This window comes from Myotis davidii, unplaced genomic scaffold (assembly GCF_000327345.1).
Source record: "Myotis davidii unplaced genomic scaffold, ASM32734v1 scaffold72, whole genome shotgun sequence".
Taxonomy (NCBI): Eukaryota; Metazoa; Chordata; class Mammalia; order Chiroptera; family Vespertilionidae; genus Myotis; species Myotis davidii.
In genome coordinates this window covers 874,821-902,095 of record NW_006284618.1, presented here as the reverse complement: position 1 = coordinate 902,095, position 27,275 = coordinate 874,821, and the positions used below count along the sequence as shown (strand labels likewise).

General features: G+C 44.7%; 1 long non-coding RNA gene across 1 annotated transcript; it reads left to right on the top strand.

Moving 5' to 3' along the window:
* Window positions 1-381: 381 nt before the first annotated feature.
* On the top strand, window positions 382-5,664 carry LOC107181421. The gene is made up of 2 exons (XR_001512122.1): window positions 382-431; window positions 4,305-5,664. It is a non-coding gene; the product is annotated as an uncharacterized LOC107181421 (long non-coding RNA).
* The last annotated feature ends 21,611 nt before the right edge of the window (window positions 5,665-27,275 follow it).

Sequence of the window (27,275 nt, the reverse complement as noted above, 5' to 3'; positions counted from 1 at the left end):
ATGCTTAGTAGCCCTGTGGCCTTGAGCAGTCACTGAGTTTTTCTTCTAAGTTGCTAATTTGAATTCTTAAATTATGGAGTTTCTTGCTAACGATTCTATCAAAGGTTTTTCATGGAGCCCTTATGTTTTAAATGTCCCTGTACTGTTTCCGGATCTTGGCTTGTTACTAATGACGGGTGTTTTCGTTTTACAGATTCTGTGTCCTCTTGACTCTTGACTAATATGAACCCTTCTGAAGTTTTCTTGCATAAATCTGGATTAGAGGGAGGACTGATGTCTTCCAACCCAGCAGCCTTTGGGAGTAACCTCAGCTTTCAGCCTTACTGTTGGAGCTGTTGTCCTTGAAGGAACCCTGCTGGGCCAGCCTCTCATGATTTTGACCCCAATAGGAGCCCTTGACCTTCAGACTGGGGACTATCAATGGAGACACGGTCAGCCTCATCAGTTCCTTTCTGCTCATGCTGCTCTCTCACAAGAAGTGCTGTTAGAGGTGAGGCTTGTCTTTCTCCTTCAGTCAGTCTCAGCAGCCTCCATGTGAAAGACGCCTGGAGGTGCTTGGTAAGGGATTGGCACCCTTCGTTCCATAAGCAGGTTTGCCTTTGTTCGTATTTTTGGGTGATTGGAGTTGGGAGGGAGAGGTTAGATATCTGTACGCATTTCCTTCAGAGGAGGAGGCCTACCCCTAATATCCTAAGTATCAGTAATTCATTCTTTTTATTTATTTATTTATAAAGCATTTATTGAACACTTAGTATATATTGGGCCCTATGCTTTTCCCTATGGAGACATAAGTTAACAGGAAAGATATGGTCTTTGCCTAATGCAGCTCACCCCCATAGATTTCTTATGTCTTTCCCCAGCCTCTTAGATAAACTCATTGCACTTGGTGGACAATCAACAAAATCGTTTGATAATGATGAGATGCCATCTGTGTGGCTGCTTTTCCTTCTGTGTTGGTCATACTGTGTTTCATTAAGCTCAGAACCGTCTCCAGTGCCCACCTGATCCCTTTGTCTGAACGGCCCACACAATTTTTCAGTGACTTCATTGCTGTGTTGGGATGTCAGCTCATCTGAGCGTCTAAGTTTTTCATTCAAGCCAACTGAGTAGCCAGGTCCAATGTACCCAAAGAAAGTTCCAGAAGATATGTTCCATCCACTGGAAGTCCTGATGTGGCAGTTTAATGGCCATCTGTCATTAAGGAGGTTTTCCCTAAGCAGTGGTAGTGATGTGCCCGATGACACCAGCATTGCTTGGAGCTCGTGTCCCCAATAGTATCAACGATGAACATGGAGGGAGGACAGCATGGCTCGGAACAAACAAATCCAGTGGCATTTAGCCAGGCCACCTGTAGCTTGTGCTGCTGGGCATCTGAAAGTGTGTTGCTGGTGGAAGGGAAGCTGATTGTTGCTGGAACCTGGGCTTCTTTCTGTAACAAAGTGGGGCGGGGGAAATTACCTCCCCGTAATATTGAATCTTACCTACATAATTCTTCTACAGGCCCTGTGGACTTGCCTGCGCTTTTCATGCTGCTTAATTTCTTAAGCCAGAACTGTAGGACTGGGGCTAACGTAGGTGACGTTTCTGAAGGAAACAGACCCGTTATTGGTCCCAGGTGGCACTGAAGCTTTTGATCCTAATACAACCATTTTTAAAGCAATGCCTGGGACTTGTAAAATCGGTCATTTTATTACAGAAATACATTATACTTTTGGTTAGAAAATGCCCCTTTGGGAGCTGCCACCTGATTGGCCGATGATGCAGTCAGCTTTCGCAATCACTTTCTAACCAAATATTATATTAGGTTTTTAAAAACAGCTTCTCTCGTGTGGCTCGGGGAAAGAGCAACATACAAATGAGCACACTTGGGCAAGACAGTTCTTCAGCAAAGCCACAGCCTATTTTAAATGACATTGGAACAGAAATTTGCTGGTGTGTAAATTATTATTAACGGTTCTGCCAATGCTTTGCAATGATCACTTGTTTATTATCTCATCATCTCGTTTGATCCTCATAACAGCCATATGGGATGGAGGGGGCACAAGTCATCGTGCCTGCTGGTCAGATGAAGGAATAAGGTTCCGGGAACAGAACTGATCAGGTCTTGGATGGCTAGAGGCAGGGGTCTAGAATTGGTGACTTTCACTCCAGTGACCTTTCCGAGCCATTTGGTCTCCGTTTTTTCCAATGCCAACAAGCCATAACTCTCGGAGCATCCTGAGAGGAGCCTTATGGCCCAAGGATTGGTGGGTGCATTGAGTTGGCCCCTCCTGGGACAGGATGAAGCGTTCGGGGGTGATCTAGGCAAGGAGACCATTCCATTTTCTCTTATTTGTTTTGCCAGCTGATGAGAAAGTAAACACACCCTATCCCCTGTGATTCTGCTTATGAAGGACTCCCCCCTTTTAGTGACCAACCCTACTCGGTCCTCATCGTTTCCAGTGGAAATAATTCCGTTAAGAGCCACCCTTCTCTGGGAGCGCACCTTTATGGAGCAGACCAGAGGGAAAAGTAATTGAATTTAATAAAAGCTGTTCTCAATATAAAGCCACAGGGAAATACATTTAACTTCAAAGCCAAGATGCATGGTTCCTAAATATAATTAATTGCCTGGCTGTTTCTTCCATCAACTCTCAATTTGACAGTAAAGAAGTAAATTCTTTGGCACTTTTTGTTTTATAAAAACACGAATTCTCCGTTGATAGCTATGGATAGATCGATACAAGTCACTCTCAGAAATGAGATACTTTAGATTTAGCAAAGTGGCTACAGCTATCACTTTTTGCTCCATCTGTGCAGGAGAGTCTAGAACTAGGTGCAGATCTTTCTTTCTTTCTTTCTTTCTTTCTTTCTTTCTTTCTTTCTTTCTTTCTTTCTTTCTTCTTCTTATTAAATATATTTTATTGATTGCAGAGCGGAAGGGAGAGGGAGAGAGAGATAGAAACATCAATGATGAGAGAGAATCATTTGATTAGCTGCCTCCTGAATGCCCCCTACTGGGGATCAAGCCCACAACCCTGGCATGTGCCCTGAACCAGGAATCAAACCATGACCTCCTGGTTCATAGGTCAACGCTCAACCACCGAGCAGCACAAGTAATCTTAACAGAATTGTCCAAGGGGAAACTTTCTGCCCCTTGACCTCCTCCTTACCTTTTTTTTAAAAACTTTCCTTCAAAAGGAAAAAGAAATCTTCGGGGACATTCTCTAAGCAAGCCCAGTAAGAGAATACGTGTGTTTTGGGTGTGCCCTTGTTTGCAAGTGCTAAGGATTAGTTCCACACAGATTTCGAAGGGAGGAAAGTTGCTTATCCCCGTCTGACGCGCGCTGAGGGGCGGATGCCTCTCACCAGCAGGTTAAGAACGTGTGCGTGTGGGCTGTTTCCAGGGAGGGCAGGACCCACAGGTGCCACCACGCTGGCCAGACGGACTTGGCTCCTTCCCAGGGGACAGGTCATTGTTGTCTAAGGACAGGCCCTTTCCACTCCCGCACTTCCCACGGGAAGGTTGGTTGCTTTCTTCAGTCTGTGAAGTTGCATGAGGAGAGACGGTGTCATTTAAGAAGGAGACGTTGATGCCGGAAAGGAGGCTAAAGACCTTCTGCCCCAAATTCTTGTCAACATCAGTCAGGACCGGAAGTGTGCAAAACCACGTCTGTACCTTGAGCATCACAAGTCATTACGAGCGATGATGTTGCACCAAAAGGCACTTCACACTCAACTGCTTGCATTTAGAAGTGTCTTTACAAAAAAAAAAAAAAAAAAAAAAAAAAGCAGACGGTTGTAAAGGAGAGATAGTCACATAGGCATGAGCAAATCTATTAAAAAATTTAGCACTATTAAACTTCCAACAAAATCTGAGAGAAAAAAGTTATATGCATGAAAATCTCGATTGCAGGGTTTTCCACACTGGTAAAGTACTACAGTCATCCAAAGGTCCAAAAGAAAGGTATTGTTTAGGTGAGTCACCGTACATTTATTTGGTCATATAATAATGTAGTTATTATTTTGTTGCCTATAAAGGCTGGGCGGAATATGGAAAAGTGTTTATGACATAATATAAAATTTAAAAACAAGTGTGTGCATATATGGTTGTAACTATGTAAAAAAGTTTAAGAGAAAAGACTAGAAGTAACTATAAAAAGAAGACAATATTAGTAGGATAGTGAAATTACAGTTTAAAACGTTTCCTACACTTTATTCCATGGCATGACTTTTTTAATGTCTATAATAAAAAAAAACATAATAGAAAAGTCAGAGCTGCCCTTAAGCATTTCTTTGCTTCTCATCAAGATCTTTCACTTTAGGTGCTCTTCGTCTGACTATGGGACTTCAGCCACCAGCCCCGAGAGCAGGAGGGTCTGGGTATGATTGGAAAAGCATTGCTTTCTCCATCTGCCCTGTGAGCCAGACAGACCCCTTCATTTCCTTCTGCTCACAGCTCTGCGTTCTCCAAATCATCTACTCCTCAGCTGGCCAGATGGATCAGCCGTGACGCGGGGCCTCCCCCGGGTTCCATGAAGAGCTGGGCTGTTTGAACGGGGCCTGAGACTGTTGACTGCTTCCTGATGACTCAGTGTCCATACGGGGAATTTGTGGTGAGCAGTTAGGAGCTTGGGAGACTGCTGACCATGGGGATTAGCCAGTCTACCCACCTTCCCTGAACATCAGCGCCCCAGATAACATTTGGGAAAGATCTAGGTGCCCTTGGCCAGAGAGAGTGCTGACAGTGGCCACAGGAGGCTGTGTCTCCATCAGATTGGAAGTCAGTGAGTCCCCGGCATGAGCCTTGTGTAGCCTGGAAAGGACTGGCCGGGGCCCCCTCGGAGTCTGAGCGGAGGACGGGTCCTCTGGTTTGGCCCACGTCACTTGGCAAGCACATCAGAAGGAGGCTGACCTGGTCTTCAGGCCCACACACTGGGCGAGATCTTGCACAACAGGGAAGGGGGACTGTGAGACCTGGACCGTGTCCACCTGCCCACTCAGGCCTTCCTGCCTCCCTCCCTCCCACCGCACAGAGCTTTGCTCAGTTTACCCAACGTGCCAGCCACATGTCCATCTCGAGGCATTTCTTCTCTAATTCTCGGAAGAACCTTCCTCCCCGCCGTTCACTTCTCCAGGCCCCTTTCATCCTTTTTAACTCAAAGAGCCACCCGAGAGGGGCTTTCTCCATCCCCCAACTGAAAGTGTATTTCCCCCCTATTTGGTTATTCTCTATCTTCACGTCTTTTATGTTTCTTTCCAAGTTGTTGGCCATAGAAAGTGTCATTTCTTATCTACTGCTTGCTTATCTGTTTTCTTCTTGGTCTTCCCTGCTGGATTGTAAGCTAGCCAAGGTTCAGGACTGTGTGGATCTTGCTCACCATCAGATACCAGCAACCAGGGCAGTGCCTGGCATCTGGCAGGGCTAGGGGCTCAGTAACTATTTGCTGAGGGAGGGTGGGAGCTGAGCCATTGCAGCCGTCTCTAAACCAGAGCCATACCCTGCATATTCTCCCATGGCCTGCTTTACTCACGCAATATTGTTTCCAGGATTGCTGGAGACGCGGCAGTACTTTTTATTGCTGCATGGTATTCCATTGAAGAACTGTCTTACCATTTATGAACTGTATTGTTCTTGGGGTTTCAGGCATTTCTAAATTTTGTTCCACAAACAACACTGGGGTGCACATGCCAGTGCTTCCCTAGAAGAGAAAGTTGGGTCATGTTCATGCGATCCATATTCAAATGAAAGCATGGGAGTAAATTAATTAAAGCTTTGGAGGGGCCCCCTTACATCTAAGTTGGGGTGAACAGTCATTTGACACACAGACACACAATATCACTAACTCCTCTTCTTCAACACCAGCTGCCTACCCACCATAAGGCAAGAGTCATCATTGGCCCAGTCAGGAGCCATGGAGGGCCTAGCATTTCCTGAGCTGTGGTGTGTGACACCTTCTTCCTTAGTGGCAAACAGGCTCAATGTTTTGAGCAGCCTTTGGGAGCAGGACTCAGGGAACACCCATTTACTGAGTACCTAACTGGTAGGCAAATTGTCAGGCATTTGACACGTAGGATTTTGGTATCTCATTTCATCTCTACAGCTACTCTTTGACATGGAGAGTGTTGTCCCCATTTTGCAAGCGGGCAAACTGAGGCTCATGGAGGTTGAGAAATTTGTTCAAAGTCACTGTCCGGGATTGGTGAAGGTGGGATTCCAGTCTTGCCTCATTGTTCCTTCTCACAGGTTGGCACATGCTAGTTCTCTGCAAATCTGTGTGTGTGTGTGTGTGTGTGTGTGTGTGTGTAGAGAGAGAGAGGAAGGAAGACATGGAATGGGTGACTGTGCTTAAAACAAAAGCAAAACTCTGGCAGGTTCACGTGCTTAGTCTTAATGAGCTGCTAGCTCTGCCTGCCCCACTGCACCCTGGTCCTGATCCTTGTAGCGGAGCTGAAGAATAGACTGACATCACCAGGGGTCTTCGCTGCAGGGGGTGGCCGGGGTTTTGCATGGCCTCCTGTCCTGGGTGAACCGCCATGTTTCTGACCTTGGGAATGACCTAAAGTGAAGCACCAGCCAGCAGGTAAGGACATGGCACTGGCCGTCCTGTGCTCAGGAAGCCCCCGGCCTGAGGCCAGCCCCCTGTTTTCCGCTGCAGGATTTCAGAGACGTGTACAGAGGGACCCCTAATCCCCCCAAGCCCTAGGGAGGAGGTGGTATTACCTCCAGGTTGGAGTGAGGAGGGGCTGACTCACTGTGGAAACCATAAATCAGGGGGCTGGGTGGCCCGGGGCATCGGAGAAATCCTCAGTGCTGAGAACCAAAATGCAAAAATGCTGCCGGGTCCAGCTGGGGCCCAGGTCAGGACAGGGTGCTGGGACTCGCCTGAGGCCATTGGAAGCCGGGAATGAGGTCCAGTCCCTGGGCCAGGTGTCCTCCCACTTTGGTCCTTGAAAACCCATCCGAAGGGTTGCATGTCCTCGCTTAGAGCTCAGCCCGCAGCCCCTGTAGTCAATTAGGAAAAACAAACTGGGATTGTTGTGATCGATGATGTTGATGCTGCCATGGAGGGAGACAGCATAGCCCTAAAAGACAAGCTCACTTTGGAACATTGATTTACTGCAGGGGCTCGGTAACCGGCCTACATTGCTACTTGACAGCATGACAGCATTCAATAATAATAACTGTGTGTGTGTGTATGGGGTGTTGCTATATATTGGGTGCCCCCCAAAATGTATACATACACTTTGAATAAATATAAAGGTAGTGTTTATTAAAATAACTTCATTTTCCAAATTGAGCTATCAGCTGTTCAAGCGTGTATACATTTGGGGGGGCACCCTGAATATATATGTCCATATACATTTGTAGTATGTTACTTAACATTTTTGGTGTTTTTATTCCTGAGTGAGGTAAATTTCAGCTTCTAACCTTGGCCGCTTTGGGTTACACAGTGCCGTTCTTGTCACTTTATATGCAGTGGGGGTTAATATATTTTTATGTGCCATATTTTTATATAAGGATATGTATATATATGTAGTTATGTAATTACCTTTATAATTTATATATAAATTTATGACATAATTATATATAAATTACTATATATTATATGTGCTTTAATAGTTACATATGAGTATATAAATATAATATTTTAAATTTTATATATTTACACTTACGTAATCTCTATATAAGTGCCTAAGTGCAATATTAAAAATTTAAATACATTTATACGCATTTAAATACATACTTAATGTGGAATATGAATGAGTACGCCTCCGCGTGGAAATTGGGGGGAGGGGCGATCAGTATCAATACAAAGCTGAGTGATGAAAAACACAAGGGCGTGGGCTTCCCAGTCCTGCGCCCAATGACACCCAATCCCCCGGGACTCTGAGCGCTCCTCGCTCTCCTCGCTCTCCTCGCTGCACACGGGCCTTACACGTCGGGGGAAGCTGTGGGCTTGTTAACCTAGAAGGCCGTGCAGATGGACCAACCGAAGCTTTAGTCATTATACTTAATTGGGCGAGCGGCCCTCGGAGCTGTCTATAAACTGTGTGCTTACAGTGAGGTAATTAATAACGCCACTTCCTTTTGGGAGACGTATCATTAGCCATTATTTCTAGAAACATGACATTGATCTCTTTATTCAGAGAGGTAATTGCAGGTTTCTGGCAAGAGTGTATGGTTTACCCAACAATTCCCCACAAATGACATCATCGCTGAGAAGTAAGACCCACAGAATCTGTCATTTTGAATCCATAGTTGGATTTTGTTCCCTAGGTGGTAAAAGAAGACTCTCGAAAGAAAAAGAAAAAAGAAAAAAAGGACTACTTGGGTATGGAAAGTAGAGTGAAAGATAAAATTTGGTGTGTGTGTTTTTTGTAAGACATTAGTGATTTCTTTTCAAGGCTGGTTAAGGGGGTAGAGTTTGTGCTTGTTAGGCCTATAGCAAAAAGTGAAACAACATAAGATTAAAAATTTTTTTTTTTTTTAACTTTTACAACTGCCTTCAGGTAATAGTTTTCTCATTGTGTCTTACAACATGCTCACAAATGAATTCGATTTCAGCATTAGCATGAGAAAACCCATGAGTTCCAAAATCCAATTCTTCACATGAAAAGGAAGCAGGGAAGTGCAGCCCAGGACTTGACATTTGGCACTGATTGGATTCTATACTGTGGAGCGAGAATCAAAGGGGAATTTCAGAGTAATTTTTGCGAAAGCCTCCAGCTGACTTACCCTCAACAATCGTACCTTCAGTGTTCACATTAAATTGAAAAAAAAAATCTGAATTGCCACATTTCCCTGTTTTTTAGGGACTTTATAGGGTAATGGTAGGATTGAAAAAAGAAACAAGACCTTTATTCATTTGGGTTATTTTCTTGCCAGTTTCAAATCCTTGCCTGGGTTTTGGAACAACCTGAGTCCATTAGAGAAAGGAGTTTCGCAGAGGAGAACAAGTAGTTTATTTAAATCAACTGCAAGAGAATCTGCTTCCAAACTCTTTCGTCAGCTTCGCACTGGGAACCTCTCAAATGTTGATGAATTTTTTCAAACTGCGGTTTCTCCAAAGCATCTTTCTAGAAACCTGTTTGACACCAGGTTTGCCTTTGGGGGTGCAGAGTTTTCCAATGGAAACCATAGAACCTCTAAACTTGCCATAAGCCAACACATCTCAAGTATTTTAGAGGGACTCCAGATGTGCCAGGGGCTGGAGGTAAAATTGGAATGTGATTCATTTTCTGTTCCTCTTGGAAACTCGCTGTGCATGTTGGGACAGTAAAGGCCCCAAGAAGTCCTGTAGTGAAGGAAGCTGCTTTGCTTTGCTTACCTGGATGATGTTTCTTAAAGCTCTTTACTCTTTCACTTTTCTGTATATTTTTAAATGTTTATATTAATGCCTTAAAGCAAAAACAATTTTACTTTTATTTTGCACAATACCAGTGAACATGTTGCAGAGTTAGCATTTCTTAAAACCCACAGGGGAACACATTATCCTAAGTGACTTTATTGACTATTTGTTGAGTGTCTCTTCTTTTTGGATCAATAAGAGAATTACCTGCATATGGATCTACTGATTAAATACAAAACTTTGCATTTAAGAGCCATTGAACATTTCAGATGTGAATTCATTTCTCGGATATACAATAATTCTCATCGTTACTCAAAGCTGGGGAGATGATATTGACAAGCCTGGATTTGCATTCGGCCTGAAAGCAGAAGGGAAGAGATGTTTTTCATTACAGAGTTTTAATCAGCAGGACATTGAAGTTTCCCCAATAAATTCCAAAATTCTAAGAGGAACTTGCTGAAAGGTAATGTCTCTTCTATATTTCAGGTTCAGATAAATGATGGAATTAAAAATGATGTAAAAATGCCTACGTAATTATTTTAAAGGTAATCCTAAAATGTCATTTAATGTCTCGGCACCAGGTGGGTAGATATTGGATTGGATAATTTGGCATTTTAGAGTTTGGAGGCTTGGAGAGGGAATTTATGGCTTATGGGTTTTAAAGCCATAATCTCATGAATTTGGTTAACGTTATTAAAAGCTACATCTTAAATATCCATGCTTTGTTTAATATAGTGCATTTATTGGTAGAGCTGTCTGTTGGATTTTATTTTTAACCTGGCGGGAACATATGCATTTTAATCTAAATGTAATCTAAATGCTCAAATTTCTCTTCAGATGCTTCCCTTAGTTAATTATGCAGACGCGTCTCCCTAGTGCAGCAAACAACTCTCTCCCAGGTGTACTTTGGACGCCTAATTATCCATAAGAAAGAAAAATCCTTTGATTAAAACAAATCGCTCGTGTTAAGAATAAGAAAAAAAAAACTCTGCTTTTTCTTCTCACATAAGACCTTCCTAGGTCCTTGTCCATCCTATATTCCACCAGCGAGGCTTTGCTCAGGGGGGACGGGGACGCCTGGAGAGGCCTGGGCTGGGGAGCTGGGGATAGGTACTGAGCAGGTCTCTCAAGGGCATCCTTTAGGGTTTATTGGTTTAGGGATATTAAAACACACTGATTAATCTAATGCTTTCCCAATGCCTCAGATTATTCTATGTGTGACAAATAAACACTGGGAAAGTCTTCTAAGGGGTATTTAAGTTAAACAAATAAATTCTGACCGCGTCAACTTAGTGGATCAAGATGTTTTTGTCTTCCTTTCCTGCCTCGGCCGGTCTGATAACATCAGAAACTTCTCAACCCTTTGGATTTTAAGTAGGTAAGAAAGACCAGATTTAGGGCTGGATGCCTCTGCCTGGGCCCACTGAACCCGAACCAAGTGGCTGTGGATTGCAGGGACAAGGGCGCCTTTGTCATCTTCATTAATCAACCCCCCCAAGCCAGATGAATGGGAGGCATTTTTTTAGAGTCAAATAATTCACTAGAATTTGGATGTGTTTCTCTTTAATTAGTTTGATGAGCCCCAAGTCCGAGGACTTGTCAAACACCTGGTATTAACCCCATGCTGCTGACCTGGGGGAAACACCGGGAGAGGCGAAAAGACAGGCAGGTGGAAGGAGCTGAATGAGGGGCCCTCTCTGTGCAGCCGGGGCTCCAGATGAAAAGAATCATTACCACAATGATACTTCTAATTATACTGTCATTAGGATACCTCTTTGGTTGGCCGTGGTGCAGGGAGCCTTGCCTTTAGACAACATGATCCAGGAGACAGTGGCTGCCCGGGAGGCATTTAACCCTTTCTCCAGGTGCAGCACAACTGGAGCCCTCAACATTGAACTCCAGAATTCATAACGTGCCCTGCACCATTCTCCGCACGCTGCAGGTAAAGGCTGGTAAAACCAGCAATACCTAAGTTGCCAGGGGAAAAGGTATTAGGGAGGGAGTCTGGGTGTGGCCACCATTACCCATAGCCTAGGTGGCATTTCCATGCTTTTCTGTTCCACGTTCCGCTCAAGTTCAACCAGCAGGCACGTGGTTTATTGAGGAATGTATCAGTCTAACTACCTCCACACCAGTGGGTAACAGACGACCAAACGAAGGTACTTTGGTCTTCCTAATTCCAGTGTGTGCTTACTGAAGCCAAATGGTCCTGCAGAATTTAAGGGCATAGGGCTGTGTGTCTGCCCGTGTCACTCAGAGGGACCAAGTAGGGGCTTTGGAGTTTGATAGGCCTGGGTTTGAATCGCAGCCTCATCATTTGCTAGATTTTCGGCCACGAGGAGGTTACAGATTTCTAAGCCCCAATTTCCTCATCTGTAAAATGGGGGTTAATAATAGCACTTGCCTCATGGAACCGTTCGAAGGAATAAATGACAATTCCCATATATCGCTAAACAGTACTTAGGAAACATGTAGCAAACACTGAGAAGGTGGTTGTGGAAGGGTAGTTTCTAAGACTTTTCTTAAAGTGAGTCTATGTTTTCTTGGAATTACCAATCTATCAGAAGCGCCTGCCCATCTATCTATAATCTATAATAATAAAAGGGTAATATACTAATTAGACCAGATAGCCGAATGACCTTCCAGACATCCTTCCGGACATCCTTCCAGACAAAGCAGGGGCTGCGAGGGCCAAGGCAAGCCACCGCAGCTGCTAGGGCTGAGCCCCTTGCATGAATTTCATGCATTGGGCCTCTAGTCTATAATAATAAAAACGTAATATGCTAATTAGACCGGACATCCTTCTGGAAGACCTGGACGAAACCTGGGCTGTGAGGAAAGCCCAGGTCCTGGGTGCCAGAGGGAAGCTGGTGCTGGCAGCTGGGGGAAGGAAGGCCTACTCTTGCACGAATTTCATGCATTGGGCCTCTAGTGTTAAAAGAAAGAAACTCACCCATCCATTCTCTATTTCTAAGGTGAGATAGAAGCCACTTTCTATAGCTTCCAATTACGAAATGCCTAAAGAAGGCTTGTCGGTGAACTTAATTCTTTATTTTCTAAGTCAGCTTGGAATTCAACAAGCTCCTCAAAGCGTTTTGGTCTGAGAACCTGTAAGATACAATAAGATTACGTGTTTTCCGTTGGTGCCATTTGGATAGCAAGAATGATACTGTTAGGAAGAATCTCTGCATATTTCCAGGACCTTATTCTTCAGAATAATGCGCCAGTGTCCCAAATGGGGCCCTGGATTTTAGCAGGAATAGATCCAATCCAGTTGACATCTTGTGAAAACTGTGTCTGTCCCCAGCCTCCCATTGGCGCTGAGATGTAACAAAACGTTATATTTCATACATATAAATGGATTTACACAGAGGATGAGAATTTGAACTATTTCTTTATATGGAAAGTATTCTTATACTTCATTGCTAAGAAGAATAGCAAACATATAGATGTGTGCATTGAACAATAGTCGAGAGAAACTGCAATTTAAACTATTTCCAAATAAATCAGTGTTGAATTTCACACTTAGAGGGTGTGGGTTTTTCATGAAACATAATGAAAAGCACATATTGGGAAGATTTATTTTACTGACAAAAACCGCTGAAAATTCGCTGTGGTGAGTGGTATGGGCCTCATACAAAGGAAGCACCAGGGGAGTGGATGTCATCAGAAAACACAGGCACACAGTATGCAAGTTTTATGCAAAACAGATATATGCAAATATATACTTTTATATCTGCATCCCCAATGGTGGTATAACTCCATACACATTCCAGATAATTATTGACCACTGGAAAAATATTGAGCAACTGTCATGTTTCTAACTCAGTAGTGGAATTTTCATTAGGTTGAATTTATTTATTTATTTATTTAAGTCCTTGCTATGATCATTTTAAAATTTTATACACATTGTGGGCTCTGGTATCATGCTAAAGTCAAATTATTATGAACTCCGAAGCAAAGCTAAATCCATGAGCTGGTTAGTTTCTACAATCAGTGTAAAGATGACATTGTATTGCTATGAATTTTAATTAAAATGACAGACTTTGTTTAATCCTTTTATTAAAAAAGCTCCCTACAATGCAAGGGAAAAGTTTATGTAAGAAAGCAGTTAATTTTTGAGATGTTTGAATATCTTTTCTGTTTAAATCTCATAAACGTAGCCCTCTATCAATCCTTTTTTTCCCCCTTAGAAGGCATTTTTCCCCCTATTTTGTATAAAAAGGAGAGCCTGGAATTTGCTTTAAGTATAATTAGGATCCTAAAATGTATGGTTGCTCTCTGAAAACTTTATCTCCGAGCTCTTTTGCAATACAAGTTAATTAACTGGATTTAGATATTTGCAAGATGATATATTTAATGGGATTACGGCTCATATAATGTTCTCAGTGACTGATGTGCAATCTAAGCTCACGGAACCGAGTGCTGAATTTCCAGCTCTTTGAGAGTTAATGTTGTGTTAAAGAAAAGTACAATTTGAACCTCATTGTTCATGAATAGGTGAGTTATTCCCCTGAAATGGAGCCGGGCCCTACAAGGCTGCCATGGGCAGATGCATGAGCAGGAGCTCCCAACCCATCACATTCCAGCCACTGCCCCAGGTAGCTGGATCCCCACACCTGAACTCCTGACAAGTTCAAGGCAATTGTGTGTCTCGTCAAAATATAATGGCCCATTATTCACCGTCTGTCTCCCAAGTGGGATCAATTAGATGCTTCTGCTCCACGGGCTTAAAGATAAACACCTATGTTTTGGTTGGTTGAGAGATAAAATGAAACCATACATAACCATTTGGCATCCCTGGATCGGGCCATTGTGAGCACGGAATGTTCTAAATCCACCTTTCAATGTGGTCATTCAAAATATTTGTGATCATTTTATCAGACTGGGGGGAAAGGTAAGCCATAATTTGCTTTGAAGGAAAATCAATAGAAAAATGTCAGTCTTCCATGGTCTCCCTCTCTCATTTTGTTAGCAGATGTATCGCTGCCCGTCAGTTGGGTGCACTTTCATATGAAGGTTTCAGACATTGAACATGACATCACTAATGAATGTAATTGACATCTTCCTGATCAGAGGACTGGTGTAAAAATAGCATTTTAAGTAAAAGGTTGAAACCTTTATTAAATGTGTAAACATTAGCTCGGTCAAATAACTATTAAGAGAACACTTGACTTCTCCCTTAGTTGGAAGGCTATGTAACAGCACATCCAGTTTCTCGTTTTCATTGGAACTTAGTGAGTGAAACGGGTTCTTTGTGTTTCCCTAAGCAGATCGTTTCCAGGGATCCACAGACACGGTCTCATACCCGAGCTTCCAGGTCACCACTGAACTCCCGCAAGCAGAAGGAGACTTTAAAAGGAAGCATCTTCCGTCATAGACACATGACAGTGTCCCCGGTTTTCATAAAGGTGAGCTATTAGCAAAAATAACAATATGCCGAAACCGGCTTGGCTCAGTGGATAGAGCGTCAGCCTGCGGACTGAAAGGTCCCAGGTTCGATTCCGGTCAGGGGCATGTACTTGGGTTGCGGGCACATCCCCAGTGGGAGGTGTGCAGGAGGCAGCTGATCGATGTTTCTCTCTCATCGATGTTTCTAACTCTCTATCTCTCTCCCTTCCTCTCTGTAAAAAATCAATAAAATATATTAAAAAAAAAACACAATATAATTTGAACCCAGGTGTTAAAAAGTCAGAGACCAGCCCTAACCAGTTTGGCTCAGTGGATAGACTCAGGGGTCCTCAAACTTTTTAAACAGGGGGCCAGTTCACTGTCCCTCAGACCATTGGAGGGCCGGACTATAGTTTAAAAAAAAAACTTTGAACAAATTCCTATGCACACTGCACATATCTTATTTTGAAGTAAAAAACAAAACAAAACGGGAACAAATACAATATTTGTATTTGCATGTGGCCCGCGGGCCATAGTTTGAGGACCCCTGGGATAGAGCGTCAGCCTGCAGACTTAAGGGTCCCAGGTTTGATTCTGGTCAAGGGCATGTACCTTGGTTGCGGGCACATCCCCAGTGGGGGTTGTGCAGGAGGCAGCTGATTGATGTTTCTAACTCTCTATTCTTCTCCCTTCCTCTCTATAAAAAATCAATAAAATATATTAAAAAAAAGAAAGTCAGAGACCAGAATCATCGAATGCCAAGGGCAGAGTCAGCTGAGAGGTCATGTGGTCGAAGGTCCCTTTCTGGATGAGAAGGCTGTCGTCCCAAGAGGTCAAGTTCACCTGATGGATGGGAGAGCTGGAGCCTGGGTCTCCTTTAGCTCCCCGGGTGGGCGGCCCAGGAGCGGGTGTGTGAAAGGGAGTCAAATTCAAATGGGAAGGGGTCTGTCGCTTACTCTTCTTGCTTCAAAATTAGAAGCAGCTCACCCAGTTCCCCTCGACCTGCCACAGGTACCTGTCGGTAGGAAGTCACTTCACCAGCCGTGGTGGGGACCGAGGGTTAGTGCATACCTCATAGCCCTGCAGTGGTTCTGGGTCTGCCTCCAAGGGTACGTGACTCTACCTGTGGGGTACACCCAACGCCCTCTCTTAGCTACCTCTCTTGTCTCCTCCGGCACTTTTCCCCTAACTCCCCTTAGATGAGGCAATCACTGCTTTTCTGTGTTTTCATGTGTTTCAGCTTTGGAGGTTCAGGGACAGAGCTATTTTCCTACCTTATTGAACTTTTCCTAAGTCAAGGGAGTTGGATTCCACCTCCTAGCCCTTTTCACCTCATTAACCTCTAACCCTTCCTTTAGATCTCGGCTCATTTTCAAGCCTTTCTTGACCTTCACAACCAGGTCAATCCCTCTATCGAGGGCTTTCATAACATCCTCTATCTGTCTTTTGCAACACTTAGTGGGATTGTGATTTTAAATGTATTAATGTGCTGTTTCTAATATAAGTTTTTATTTGGAAATAAGTGAGACCCAGTAGAATTTGGAAAGTTAAGAGTGAGATTTCTTGCATAGTCTTCCCCCAGCATTCCTGATAACATCAACTATAATAGTGAACATAACCAGAGTATACTGTCGAAACCAGGAATTGACATTTGTACAATGTCAGTGATGTGGGTAAAAAAAATCTCACTCAGATGTCAACGGTCTTTACGTGAACATTATGTGTGTGAAGTTTCATGAAATTTTAGATACTGGTCACGTAGTCACGTCAGAATGTTCCTTCGCCCCTTTTCCAGTTCTAAACGCTCACAATCACTGACTTGTTGTCCATTCTATAGTTTACAACGTTGGGGATGTTATATAAATGAAATCCCTACAGCATGTAACTATACGACAATTGCTTTTTATACTCGGTGCAATCCATACAAGTTGTGTATTTTCTATCATTTGATCTTTTTTATTACTGAGCAGTATTCCTTGCTAGGGATGCGCCACAATTTGCTTGTCTGTTCACCTGTTCAAAGACTTTTGGGTTGTTTTCCAGTTTGCGATTACAAACATTCACGGACCGTTTTTGTGTGTGTGTGAACATGTATTTTCATTTCTCTTGAATAAAAACCCAGGAGTGCGACTGGAAGGTTGTATAGGAAGTCTGTGTCTATGAGAAAATGCCGAACTCTTCCTGGTGGGGCTGTACCACGTTACCCTCCCACCTGCATGTATGAGAGCTCTAATTCTCCACATGCTCACCAGCTCTTGGTATTGTGGGTGGTTTTTATTTTAGTGATTCTAATGGGTGTATAATGGATTCTTCGTATACTTTTAATTTGCAGGCTAAGGTTTCTTTTTGGGCACCCATTTGTCATCTGTATATCCTCTGAGGTGGAGTGTCTGTTCAAGTCCTACCTGTTTTCTAATTGGGTTGTTTGTTTCCTTATTGATGAATAGAGAGTTGTTTACATGTTCTGGATACAAATTCTTTGCAAATATTTTACTTGTGTATGAGGCTTATCATTTTATCTTAAGAGGGTGTTTTGCAGAGGAAAATTCTTAAGTTTGGTTAAGTCCATTTATCTTTTTTTTTTCCGCTTATGAAACATCCTCTGATAGCAAGTGTAAGACAACTTTGCAGGATCCCAGGTCACAAAATGCCCAGGGGATTCTGATCCAATGGGAGCATCAAGCTGTGGACTAGCTTAGGGTCCTTCCATATGCTGATATCTATAATTCTAGCATTTGGGTTCAAAGGTGACACTATAGTCCCTTAGTTCATTGCAGCAGAGAGTGCCTAATAAATGCAAAGTGTCCAGATGCCATGCAATGAATGCAGAAAGGTTGACCCCTCATTTAAGACCATTATTGTATAGATTACCTACTCTGTCAAAACCTCCAACTATTGCACGAGGAAGGGCTGATTCTATGGCCCCGCTTTCAAAGCCGGGGCAGTATGGCTTCTCTAAGACCGGAAGGAGTTTGTCCTTGGGATGAGACCAAATTCTGTTCAGGGGAAAGGTGTGCCATGTGTATGCAATAAAGAGCCCAGTCCCTCTTGGTGGCCTTGGCAAAGGTGATGGCTGTCCATGGGAGTGACAGCATGACTCACACCAAGTTCAGCCTAAGCTAAGGTCATTGGATACAGAATCTTTTCCATGTCATGGAATCTAGGAAATTATTGAATTCTAAAGCTGAAATTCTGAATTTAGTCTCTCTTTTTTTAAGAAAAGGAAAGGAAAAAATGGAGAAAAGAAGGAAGGAAGGAAGGAAGGAAGGAAGGAAGGAAAGAAGGAAGGAAGAAAATGAGAAAGAAAGAAAGAAAAAGAAAGAAAGAAAGAAAGAAAGAAAGAAAGAAAGGAAGGAAGAAAGAAAGAGGAAACATAGGCTTATATGTTTCCATAAATCACATGTGTACTCCACCAATGATCAAACGCTTAGAGATGGCTTTCATAAAAAGGGTGTAATTTTCATCTTGTTACCTGTGAGCTGTCCATCTAGCCATGCTCACCATTTGCCGAGAGAGAGGCTCTCACAACTGCACACATCCCATGTGTCTACACTCCCTGGCTTGCTCACTTTATGACTTCTGGTAAATTCCATATCCAAGCATTGGTGTCCATATGATGGCCCTCCTCCCCCACATCTTATACATCAGAGATGAGGATTCCCAATCATATTTCTAAGGGAGCGGGAGAGAGGAAACCACGTTGAGACTTTTCGGAAACCAACACATGAGAAACAAAAATAAGCCATTAAAATTCAACACAATACCCTGAATTCCTGTTAGTCATCTTTGAAAGAGAAACAGGCATTGGTTACACACAGATAACGCCAAGATGCTTAACAGCAGGTAACTGAGAGGCTCTGTCGCGGGTGGAAGGAGGAAACGGGGCCCTGTAACCTTGACTTCAGACTTGGCGGAGCGGGGGCGGGGGAGGCATGTCATGTCCATCCAACGTGCATTCCGGCTTGTCTCTCTGTAGCCACCAGTTTAAACAAACTCTTTAGGGTCCTTGGGAATTTGTATCATGAGATGTTAGACAGAACAGTCCTTCAGTGTATTAATGAGCAAGCGGTCAGGTCACCCCTGCAAGCGAATACTTTAAAAAATAATACTGCCCCAGCTCCGCCTGCGCCCACAGCAAACACGCGTTCACTCCTTCAGAGAAGGGGCTGAAAAGCTTACATTCAGGATACATTCATCTGAAAACAAGTGTACTTTTGTGTCCAGGGAGGATTCTTTTCATTGCCATCAATTTAGTACATTGATAGACGGGGACTCCAGCTCCACTATCGGGTTGCCGAGCTGAGACCCCTCCGCAGGCCAGGCCCGGCGAAGGCGTGCGGCCTCTCTGATTTCTCTGATCATCCTGAACACGCCAAGTCCCCTCGCCCTTGGGGACCTGCTGCAAGTTTCTTGGGAGGAAAAACGACCTCCAGGCAGTATACATAGGTATTCGGTTCTGTTGGTAGTATGTTAACTGAAGGCAAAAGAAACACGCACACAAGACACATTCCAACAGCAACTAAAAGCAACTACAAAGTTAGCCCTGTTGCACCAACATGGCGTGGTGTGCCTGATTGGGGCACTCTGGGGGGCATCTAGGCACTGGCTGGCCCTTGGCCCTTTCTGCTTGCTGTGAGTTTTCTGAAGATGCAACCACGCTTGCAGCTACATTCTACGGAAGTTGGGGGAAAAGTCATTTTTGCAGCATGAATTCTTTGAGCGCTCAGAACCCCATGTGGACACCCAGGGTTGTTTGTTTTGTTTTGTTCTCATGCCCTTGTCTTCTTAATAGTTAGAGGAGTTAGAAAGTATCCACAATGGAATTTCTACTTTTTACTTTTGTAGTATTTTGAGAATCGCATGCTTTAAGTGTTTAATTGTTCATTATAATACCAAAATAATAATATTAATGGTTGAGTCCTTAGGCCAATACAGAGCTAGACACTTCAGCTAAATTACCCTAATGGAGATGATAGTTTAATGTCAGAGGGGAAGAGAGTGAGTGAGTCAGGAAAGCTGGCGACCTGCTCAGGTGACCCAGCTCATCAGTGGTCATGGATGCAACTCCAAAGCCATGTCCTTCCCACTGCATGACAGGACCCAACGTGAACTTCAGGACCTGGAAATGCCGTACATGGACATGTCCGATGGGGCCCTTAGCCGTAAATAATCCAACCACTTCATCTGCCCCAAATGGGAAGCTGAGGTTCAAGGCCACTGACTGGCCTAGGTACTGGGCCTCTAGTCTCCCTTGCACCACTGTAAGGATTGTTTGGGGACCTCCCAAATCAAGGTCCTTGCCTTCCTCTGGCTGTCGCTGGACTGCCTGCCTCCTTCCCTTGCCTTGATGTCTGATGTCCTTGGTCTGACCCTTCCTGATCTCTATCTTGAAATTGAAGTACTTTCCTCATTGTGTGATCCCACTGGCCCCCAGCATAAAGCCCGTGCCGGCCACTGCGGCAGCCTGCCCTCTGAGCCCTGGAAATTGAATTTTAAAGGGGCTCCGCAAGTCCTGTCTAGTTAATCCTCATAATCGCTGGGATTGGAGATCACTATTAATTTTCCTATTTCACTCCTTGAGCAAAGAAACCAAGAAGCCAAAATGTTGAATGGTCTCCTGTGGTCACTGGGGGCTGGACCCTGGGCTCAGGAGCCCTTGAGACAGCGTTTTCCTCCCCCAGGGGGAGGAGGCAGAGGGGGAGCGTGGGGCTTGGCCCTCTGATGGTGTGTTCTGATCTCTCCTTGCACCTCTGGGCTCCCCAGTGCGCTCATGCCCGTCCCCTGGTGGGTAGAGAAGGGGCTGGAAGAGTATAGTCCTTCCCATTTATCCATTTCATAAATATTTTCAGAGTGACTTCAAGTCTTCTGGGAAGTGCTGGGGATGTAATAGAACAAATATGTTCATCAGCCTCAGGTGTTCCGTAAAACTCTTCTCAGAATTCTGGCGATTTATCCTCTTCTGAATTCCAGTCCTTTAGTTTACTCACCCATCTCTCCTTTTCAAAGAAGCACCTGATCTCTCCTTTTCAAAGAGAACTGTTCCTGTTTTCTCACACACTGTCCCGCCAGTGCAGGGATAAATTTTCAGTGTCAGGGACGGGTCCCCTCTGCCCCCCACCAAAATCACTTTCCCTGACTGTTATGGAATAAATGTTTATGTTCTCCACAAATTTATATGCTGAACCCTAATCCACAGTATAATGGTAATGGCGGGGGTGAGGGGCAGGCCTTTGGGAAGTAACAAGGTCATGAGGGTGGAGCCCTATGAATGGGATTAGTGCCCTTATGAAAGGGATTGCAGAGAGGTCCCTCGCCCCTACTGCCAGGTGAGGACACAGAGAGAAGACCCTCTATGAACCAGACACCAAATCTGCCCGTACCTGGACTTGGACTTCCAGTCTCCAGAACTGTGAGAAGTCCGTTGCTGGGTCTATAAGCCACCCAGTCTGTGAAATTTGTGATAGGACCCTGACTCCCCATCTGGAAGGGTGTGGTCGGCATCCCAGCTACCTGTCACTGCAGGTTTGCGTGTGCACTCACTCCCTGCCCCAGGTCACTTCCTGCCACTTAGTTTAACCCAGCCAACATCGAGCCTTCTGTAGGCAGGCCCGCTCTGTGCAAGGCATTCTCCTCAGCTCTGCTGGTCAAAGGAAGTTAGTGCTGGGCTCAGGGCCCTGGACACTTGTCCAACTTCTCATTGCCAGTCAACAAACATGCATTGACTGAGCACCTCGATGTGCAGGCACAGTCCCAGACACATGGGTATGACAGTGGGCAAGAAAACGCAGTCCCCATCACAGGCCACGCCTTCAGCACTGCCCAACATAATGACCAAGAAGTGGGCAGCACCTCAGAATCTACTGGAAGCACATTCTCTTTTATAAAATTAGTTTCCCAGTATGAAAGTAATCCTGTTCACTAGATTTTTAAAAAAGATTACACACACACACACACATACACACACACACACACGTTTATTGATTTCAGAGAGGAAGGGAGAGGGAGAGAGAGCTAGAAACATCAATGATGACAGAGAATCATTGGTCGGCTGCCTCCTGCAAGCCCCCTACTGAGGATCAAGCCCGAAACCTGGGCATGTGCCTTTGATAGTTAAATGTATTTTTATTGATTTCAGAGAGGAAGGGAATGGGAGAGAGAGAGAAAAAAAGAAACATCAATGATGAGAAAGAATCATTGCTTTGCTGCCTCCTACTTGCCTCCCACTGGGGATCGAGCCCACACTGGGCCAAACCAGCTAGAGCCTATTTACTAGATTTTTGAAAACAACAGAATCAGCTCTAGAACTTTCTCTGTCCTTTCCCATCCCTTTTCTCTGCATTTTTATGCTGTGCTCACAGTTCGATGCTCAACCACTGAGCCACACCAACCGGGCCCAACTTTTCTTTTTAACCCTACTCTTTGTGGAACATTGTAGCATGAACATTTTGCATGTGGTTATAAGTCTTGCTGGATATTTTTGAGGACTACACACAATTTTGTAGGAAGTCTCTCAGGCCCTGGCCGACAGGATCAGTTTCCTGTAGCTGTTCTCACAAGTCACCACACGCTTGTTGGCGCGAAGCAACAGACATTTATTTTCTCACAGTCTTTTGGTTAATTTTGTGTGTTTTCTTGCTTTTCTTAAGAACGCCTTGCATTTCCCACTCTTGTTATAATAAGGTTCAAGCATGAGAAGAGAAAACACACAAAATGGTCCCAAAGTGAACCAGAAGCCACAATTGCAGTTTCTCAATTGTTGTCGATTGAGAAAACTTTCGCTAACACCTTTACTTAAACATGAGCGGCTGGGAGCACCCAGCGCGGGAGGTCCCCGCCGGCAGGGAAAGGACTCCCCAACACCTCGCCCTGCAGGCTGGCCTGCCCGCTGCAGGTGACTGAGATGGGGACACAGTGAATTCCCGTTGACCCCAAGTGTCTTTCTAATGGGCACATCATCCCGGGACTAATCCCGAATCAGATTCTGCCAGGAGCCGGTCCATCCTTGCTGTTTCAAGGGACCTGGCATATATGGCGTACTGTTCTTAATATGTTTGCTCACCTTCTTGGCACTATGTGTTTTAACCAAGGTCACCTCTCCGAGAAAGGTTGTTTCCCCAGGTGGGTATTTTCCCCTGAAGTTAGGGAGGGAATAAAACCCCTTAACTAAGTGCCAGGCCCTTGAAACAGCAAGGATGGACTGACTCCCAGCAAATGAACTTAGAAGACAGAACCTAGCCACAGAACCTAGAGACAGAAGAACTTCACTGGAGAGAGCATGGCAAAAGATCTGGACAGAACCTGGCTACCGAACTTGTTTGGAGAACGTAGACAGAACCTGGCTGAAGAACCCAGCTACAGAACCTGGCGACCGAACCTGGCTGGAGAACCTAGCAAGGGAACATGGCTACAGAACCTGGCTGGAGAACCTGGAGAGCCTAGCAAGAGAACATGGACACAGAACCTGGCTGGAGATCCTAACCAGAACTTCGCTGGAGATCCGGACCAGAACTTTGCTGGAGATCCAGACCAGAACTTGGCTGGAGATCCTGGCTAGAGATCCTGGCTAGGCTGCTGATCAACCGAACGCTGTCTCCGTGTCATTCCTTCTTCGCCAACTCCGTCCACACCTTTGGGGACCCCTGGACCTGCTGGGGTTGGACCCCAGCAAGGTTCCACCTAATGTTTGTGGTGAAGCTACTCATAGGCTTCCCTGCTCCTTCCCCTCCATGTAAACGGTGGTGATTTAGGCTCGTGTTAATGTTAATTATGCCTTTCAAGGCTCTGGCTGGAAGCGTGCAGTGGGAAGCACAGCCCCCGAGCGAGCAGGGACAGCAGTAAGGCGGCCTCACCTTAAAGCCGGGAGGAATGCTGTCAAACGGCCCATTTCTCTGGCAGGTCTGATTTGGGGTGCATACTATACAGAAGGTGCATTTAAAAGAAATAACAACTTCCACTCTCTATAAAGCCTTAATAGCTTTTTCTAGTCTTTGGACTTAGTCTACACAATGCAATATAAAACCCAGTAATAACTTTAATAGGGTACATATTAGAAATTGGCTTTTTTTCTCTTCTCTATGCACATGAGCTCTCATAAACCAAGAGCTATTTGGTTTCAAACCCTGTGCCCAGCTCCATCATTTTGCTGGAAGGAGAGAGTGAGGATTAGCAAGCCTTCTTAAGTAAACTCTCACGGAGAGCCAGCGCGGGGCCCAGGGCCAAGGTGGGGGCAGGTCGAGAAAGGCACAAGCCAGGGGGAGCCCCGAGAAGGAAGGACCTCCTTTTCCCCAGCATGCTGATGGCATTTGTGCCTTTTCTTAGTTAGCGAGGCAGTTTTGCCCGGTGGTTAAGTCTGGATCCAGACTGGCATTGCCACCTGTGAGCGGGGACTCGGGCAAGTTAAAGGCCTTTCTGTACCTCCCTCCCCCGTTTCAAACTGGGGACCATGGCAGTAGTGATGTCATACTGTACAGGTGTGACGTCCAAGTGGGTCATCAGATGTAAAGCGCCTGGAACACAGGAAAGGCCCCTTATGCGTTGGTCACCATTGTTACTCTCGTCACAACCAGTTCACATTCACTGAAATCAAGGCAGAGAGTTCCTACAAGGCTGAGGGGGAAGGCGAAAACCGCCTGCTCTCCCCACTGAGATAACCACCATCCTATTGTGGTGCCATATTTTCACTCATCTCTTATAAAAGAGAAACATAGCCACACATATAATTATATGTAAATGGATATTATATGCTTTTTAAAAAAGTAACCTTTTTATAAACCTTTATTTAAAAAATAGCCCAGGGACACAGACCATAATGTGGTGGAGGACTCAGGGGAGGGTGTACGGGAGCAAAGGGGGAGAAAATGGGGAGCATCTGTAATATGTCAACAGTTTTAAAAAACACCTTTATTTTTGGTTTACATCTCCCTCTCTTCCCGACCTCCCGCTCATCCTGTGCCTGGCTTATTATGCGAAATTGATGTGTGACTCCTACATTGTCCTCGATGCTCCGATAATTGACACAAAGCTGTAGAGCAGGGGTTGGGAGAGTTATTCCTTTCCTAATATGTAGTCTTTTAAATAAATTTCTCTGTAAGCATGTGGGTTTTATGTCCCCTTGCTGAATAATATAAACCCTAAATCCCTCCAAATCAAGCTGTAATAGATCTAACAGAGCTAAGTCACTCACTTTAGTGATTGTATAACATTTTAGGGATTGTATAATATTCCATGGTTCTACTATTGTTTTGCCACGGATCAGCCTTCACTTCGTTTTGCTGTGTGTGTGTGTGTGTGTGTGTGTGTGCGTGTGCGCGCGCGCTTAAAAAGGATCTCATAGTAAGAATACTAGAGCTTTCATTTCTAGGGATAGTTTCCCAGGAATGTGGAGGGTTTGGAAAGGTGGATTGAGCTGGATTTGAATAATGAAAGGCATGGACACTATCCCGTGATCTGACTGGAGGCAGATCACCCCATCCAGCTGCCAAGTGGCAAATACTGAAATAGGCCCAGGTACATGCCTTGAGTGGCAGAACTGGGCTTGATGCTAGGGCTTCTGGCTCTCTGTCCACTCCTCCGTCCACTCCGTCCACTTCCATGCGGAAGAGGAGCTCTGTCTCCTCTTCGGAAGAGGAGCTCTGTCTCCTCTTCCGCATGGACACAGGAAGCAATATTTGCACCCAGTCTTGAAGGATGGCCAGATGTAAAAAGTAGAAAAGAGGGCCAAGGATCTCAGGTAGGGCAAAGAGCATGGACAAAGGCCAGGTAAGTGTAAAAGTACATAGTGCACAAAGAAATAGTATGTTTTTCTTACTGCTTAGCCTAGAGTTTCTAGCAGAGGGCCTAAGATGGGTGCAGCGAACAGGTAAGACCAGATAGGTAGGAGTTCTAATATTGTCCGGCAGGCTATGGAGAAACATCAGCCTTTAAGCCAATTTCATCCCATGAGTGTTTGTGGGAGATCACCATGGTAGCAGATGGCAGTAGTTGATTTAATTTACTGGAGTAATTAGAGCTGCAAGTCACGGAGACCAGGTAGGAGGTTAGAGGTGGAGATATGGGGACATTCCAAGGTCAAAGTCACAGCACTTGTTCATCCAATGCTCAAGATATTGTCCACCTTGAGCACATGGCAGGCTCTTAATGAATATGGGGAGGACTCTCACGTGGGAAACTAGTGATGGATGGGGAGGAGGCAAGCATGGATATTGATGCTGAGTCATGGCCAAGTTGCTACGCCATTGCCCGGGGCAATCACCCAGAGAAGGACATGCCATGGTGGCCCTTAGCCTCACTGTTTTGGAAATGTTTTCCCAAACTCTCAAGGATTACCCTGATCTCCAGTTATGAAGTAGGATCTGTTACATGAGGGTCTATCCTTTATTGCCCTGTGCTCTTGGCAATGAACAAACATCTCAAATTCCCAAGAAGAAAGCTGTGGTTCTATTATGAAATTAATTTTCCACTGACCCAGGTCCAGAAGGCTGTTTGAAAGATAAGTGTTGATTGATGCGTATATGAAGACTTCCATGCAGCTTTGCAAAGTACTAAATCTGCAAATCTGCAAGTAGAAATAGAGTCTTTCTGGAAAAAATATTAATACTGTACCTCGGTGTTACCAGGTGATTGCTTTTCAACACCTGGGAGGACTTTTAAATGAACAATTCCTATTTATATCTTCTTCCAAATAGCGCTGGAACAATTGAGAAATGGAAGATGAGAACAGAACGATAGAGGAAGGACACAGGGGATGCGTTTCCGTAGCATCAGACGCCTAGGAGGAGAGGTAGTAGGGAGAACAGAGCAGAGATGCTCATGGCACAGACCCTAGAGTGAGCCATGGAGGCAGTGACTGGGCCCTTTTTGTCTCCCAGTTTTAGCAATGAGGAAGCCCAATATCAATTTTGAAAGTCAGCCCAAAGCTCACTTCCCAGGATCTGCTTTCCTTTCACCAGCCATCCTTCCTGGAGCCCCAGCCTGATTCTCTGTGAGAGACTGCGTGGGGTACCAGATGTATGTGGATTCTGTCTCCATTTGGCAAAAATATTGAAATGAGACTAACAGTTCTGTGGAACATCGCCTGGTTTACACTTGGCTACAACAGTGAAAGGGAGAGTCGGACACCCTCCCCAGAGCCGTGGTGTTAGGGGCAGTCATTGGCAGAGACAACTAACACACAGTGAGTGGTGACAAAGTCACAAGTAGCAGAAGGAAGGGCAAGGTGCTGGTTAGGAGGCCAGGTGAACATGAGGAACCTGCTTTGGATAACACATAGACCTAGTGGAACTTACAGGGGACAGAGTTCTTCCATGGCCTACTGGGCTTGAGTTCTTCCTACGACATCATTTTGGCGGACATACATATGGCCACTTTTGGAAACTCCAAGCTGGTGAAGCCAAGCCTCATGTGGGTTGCAAGAGATAGAATGTTCTTGAGCTAATTTCTTCAAGGGAACTGACAGTGTAGCTTGAATCTCCAACTCCCGCTCTTACTAACCGTGTCCTTTACTTAACCTCCATGAACTTGGCTTTCTCATCTGTAATATGTTAAGAACAGCTC